Here is a 5,127-nt window from a genome sequence, read left to right as displayed (position 1 = left end):
TTAAAGATCAAAAGTTTTGAGATACGAAAAGGAATGGATCGACATTGACCGTTATGGAAGTGGATTTAAAGCCACAACATATGGTGCCGTAGGTGGTTTTTACACTCTTCGGGCTGTTTGCTCAAGAAGTATGGACTTGCCCCTAAAAAAACTTTTACCATCGTAAATGAGGCAGCGAATGCAAGTTGCTTCAACAAAAATCAAAGTGATTCGATTTCAGGCCTTAAAGTGAACTTATCCGAAATGTTGTGTGGGAGGTACCGGATGGAGTGGACCGATATGGCTTATCTTCAAACCATATTTTGGACCGAATTGGCAGATCCGTTCGAGAGTTATCTTGCGCTCCAACCACCTCACACGGTGTCATAGGAGTTTTTTGCAACTTTCATGCTATTTTCTCAGGAAGTATGGACTTGCCCCTGATGAAACTTGTACCGTCGTATGGAGGGCAGTGAATACATGTTTCTAAAACAAAAATCAAAGCGATTCGATTGGCCCTAAACTGAACTTTTCCAAAATTTTGTGTGGGAGGTACCTGAAGGAGTGGACCTATTAAGACCATACTGGAACCTCATATTCCTCTGGTAGAAAGTTTACGTTATACAAAGTATGGACCAAATCGGTCACTCCCTTCAAGAGTTATCGTGCGCACAAACTTTTCGAACTTTTGTGGGGGAGGTACCAGAAGGAGTGGACCCATGTAGCTCATCTTAAAGTAAGTTTGGGCAAAATATTACGAAAACCAAATTTGGAACTGAATCGGTTCATCCGTTCGAGAGTTATCGTGCGCTCCGGCCAGCAGGACAGACGGACGGACATGGCTAGATCGACTCCAAGTTGTCTGAAACACATTTCGTCCAAACATACTTGGGGTCTAAAACCATTATTTCGATGAGGCACATTTTCATCGTATCAAAGTGTATATGGCAAATAACAAAATTCCTTTGTAATTCCATTTGAAAAAAATTAAAAAAAATTTACGTGAGCACTTCTACGATTTTTGGTATAGAGTTAAAGGAAAAAAATCTGGTTTCAAATCTGTTCTCGTTCACGAAATTGGCCTATGCGCGCAAAAGTTATAGGGGTTTTTATTCTCTTATAAAGAAAAAATATTTTAAAATTTCTTATTTTTTGTATTGAGAAAATGTAAGCATATATCAGTAACAGCATTTGATATCCATCCATAGATGCACCAAAATTTCCAAAATGTGTTTTTATTTTCGGGGAAAATCAAAAAAAATAAAAAAATCTGGCAATAAATTTAAATTATACTAACTCAGAGTCCGTATAAACGTCTAAAAACTAAATTAAAAATACGTACAGAAACTAGACAACGCGTAAAAAATGTGAAACCAAAATTATAAACATTGGCTTTATAAATTGCATATTATAACAACAACAAAATAGAAACAACTCATTGTTGGAAAATATTATTTCTTGATTTTAGTTTGGCTTTAGGTCAGAAAATAAAAACAATAGAGTTTGTTTTTTATTTTTATTGTTCCAATATTTCGATCTTCTCCGAAGATCATCATCAGGGAATTTTTCTTTAAAAAAGAACAATTGACAATCATTATATAAAAATTAAACAAATATTTTCAACAATAATTACATTTTGTTTTTCTTTCCTTAACAACAGTCAATTATGCACATCCTATTTTCCAAACGAGTATTTTGCAACTAAAGCTTTTTGTGTTTTTCTATTGCATTTCTGTAGATCTGTGCACAGTGTTCCGTATCCATTTTGTAGTTTATTCTATTTTCTACTGGCACATTTATAATGTGTAGCATTTCAAGCATGAATCTGCGCTTGTAATTACTTTCCTGTGCCAAGATTTCTACTTCCTTGAAGTTCGGTGTGTGTCCTGTGGTTGCACAGTGTGCCGCAAGCGCAGTTTTTTGTTCAAGGGGTTTACTTTTGTTCTTTTGGACTGATTTGTGACCACTTATTCTCGTTTTTAGCTTGTTTTTTGTTGTGCCAACATATACCTGAGGGCATACGTTGGACGAGTCACCGCTGCATTTTATCTTATATACGACGTTTGATTTGTCGTCGTTAGGAATTTTCGATTTTGTCCTACTGAAAAAGTTGTTATTAGTGTTATTACTTTTTAACGCTAACTGGTACTGTTTGTTGTTATATAGGTTTGAGTGAGAAACCCTTTCTGAAAACCCAGGAACGTAAGTAAATCGTTTGTATATCTTGTCTTCTTTTTGTTCCTTGTTGACGGTTCTTGTGTTTGATTAATTCGTTTATCGTGTTAGTTGGAAAATCATTCTTCTTTAGAATATTTTTGATTTTATATTTATTTTTGGCGTGGAATTTTTGATCACTGATGTTCAAGACTCTTTTTATAAAGTTCGTTGCCGTATTTATTTCGATTCCTCGGGGGTGTTTGGAATGATAATTGATCAATCTTCCTGACGCCGTGGGTTTTTGATACCAATCTAAATAGAGCTTGTTACCTTGTCTATGTACAATAGAATCTAGGTATGGTAAACGATTGTCGGCTTCACACTCCATGGTGAACTGTAGTTGCTTGTTATAATTATTTAACATATTTAGTGTGTTGTCAACTTGGTCTTTGTGTATTATGCAAAATATGTCATCGACATATTTAGTCAGTATTCTTGGTTTTACCTCCAGTTTTTCCAAAGTTTCTTCTAGTAGCTTTTCCATAACGATGTCGGCTATGATTGGGGAGATAGGGGAGCCCATTGGCATTCCTTTTAACTGCTCGAATATTTTGTCATCGTGAGCAAAATACCTTGAATCCTTAATGCATAAAGTTAAAATGTCTATAAACATGTGTTGTGGGATATTTGTGTGTTGTCCTAGAATGTTCCACTTCTCCTTTATTGTTTTTATAGCCAGGTTTACTGGGACGCTGGGGAACAAGGACACTACGTCAAAAGATATCAACATTTCAGAGTCATCAATCTTTTGATTGGTGATTCTGGATCTGAACTCTACAGCGTCTTTTATATTGTATTTTGATTCCAATGTCAATACTTTTAGTATTGATGCCACATATTTTGATAATTCATAAGTTGGCGAATTAACAAAGGAGCATATTGGTCTTAAAGGAATGCCTTCCTTATGGATCTTAGGGAGTCCATATATTTTTGGCGATACCGATGTTCTGTTTATTAACTTGTTCTTCTCCATATCATTGATTATATTTAATTCGAACAATTTTGTAATTAATTTATTGCACTTTTCTTGTAGTGCCATTGTAGGATCTTTTCTCAAACGCCTGTAGGTGCACATATCCATAAGGATTTTGTGCATTTTAGATTCATAATCCTGTTTCATCATAGCCACCGTCTTTCCACCTTGGTCCGAATTGAGTATGATGAAACAGGATTATGAATCTAAAATGCACAAAATCCTTATGGATATGTGCACCTACAGGCGTTTGAGAAAAGATCCTACAATGGCACTACAAGAAAAGTGCAATAAATTAATTACAAAATTGTTCGAATTAAATATAATCAATGATATGGAGAAGAACAAGTTAATAAACAGAACATCGGTATCGCCAAAAATATATGGAATCCCTAAGATCCATAAGGAAGGCATTCCTTTAAGACCAATATGCTCCTTTGTTAATTCGCCAACTTATGAATTATCAAAATATGTGGCATCAATACTAAAAGTATTGACATTGGAATCAAAATACAATATAAAAGACGCTGTAGAGTTCAGATCCAGAATCACCAATCAAAAGATTGATGACTCTGAAATGTTGATATCTTTTGACGTAGTGTCCTTGTTCCCCAGCGTCCCAGTAAACCTGGCTATAAAAACAATAAAGGAGAAGTGGAACATTCTAGGACAACACACAAATATCCCACAACACATGTTTATAGACATTTTAACTTTATGCATTAAGGATTCAAGGTATTTTGCTCACGATGACAAAATATTCGAGCAGTTAAAAGGAATGCCAATGGGCTCCCCTATCTCCCCAATCATAGCCGACATCGTTATGGAAAAGCTACTAGAAGAAACTTTGGAAAAACTGGAGGTAAAACCAAGAATACTGACTAAATATGTCGATGACATATTTTGCATAATACACAAAGACCAAGTTGACAACACACTAAATATGTTAAATAATTATAACAAGCAACTACAGTTCACCATGGAGTGTGAAGCCGACAATCGTTTACCATACCTAGATTCTATTGTACATAGACAAGGTAACAAGCTCTATTTAGATTGGTATCAAAAACCCACGGCGTCAGGAAGATTGATCAATTATCATTCCAAACACCCCCGAGGAATCAAAATAAATACGGCAACGAACTTTATAAAAAGAGTCTTGAACATCAGTGATCAAAAATTCCACGCCAAAAATAAATATAAAATCAAAAATATTCTAAAGAAGAATGATTTTCCAACTAACACGATAAACGAATTAATCAAACACGTAACAAACACAAGAACCGTCAACAAGGAACAAAAAGAAGACAAGATATACAAACGATTTACTTACGTTCCTGGGTTTTCAGAAAGGGTTTCTCACTCAAACCTATATAACAACAAACAGTACCAGTTAGCGTTAAAAAGCAATAACACTAATAACAACTTTTTCAGTAGGACAAAATCGAAAATTCCTAACGACGACAAATCAAACGTCGTATATAAGATAAAATGCAGCGGTGACTCGTCCAACGTATGCCCTCAGGTATATGTTGGCACAACAAAAAACAAGCTAAAAACGAGAATAAGTGGTCACAAATCAGACCAAAAGAACAAAAGTAAACCCCTTGAACAAAAAACTGCGCTTGCGGCACACTGTGCAACCACAGGACACACACCGAACTTCAAGGAAGTAGAAATCTTGGCACAGGAAAGTAATTACAAGCGCAGATTCATGCTTGAAATGCTACACATTATAAATGTGCCAGTAGAAAATAGAATAAACTACAAAATGGATACGGAACACTGTGCACAGATCTACAGAAATGCAATAGAAAAACACAAAAAGCTTTAGTTGCAAAATACTCGTTTGGAAAATAGGATGTGCATAATTGACTGTTGTTAAGGAAAGAAAAACAAAATGTAATTATTGTTGAAAATATTTGTTTAATTTTTATATAATGATTGTCAATTGTTCT

Source organism: Musca autumnalis, unplaced genomic scaffold (genome assembly GCF_047663935.1).
Source record: "Musca autumnalis isolate F117 unplaced genomic scaffold, ASM4766393v1 scaffold_2, whole genome shotgun sequence".
In the NCBI taxonomy this organism is placed as follows: domain Eukaryota; kingdom Metazoa; phylum Arthropoda; class Insecta; order Diptera; family Muscidae; genus Musca; species Musca autumnalis.
This window is presented reverse-complemented; position numbering follows the sequence as displayed.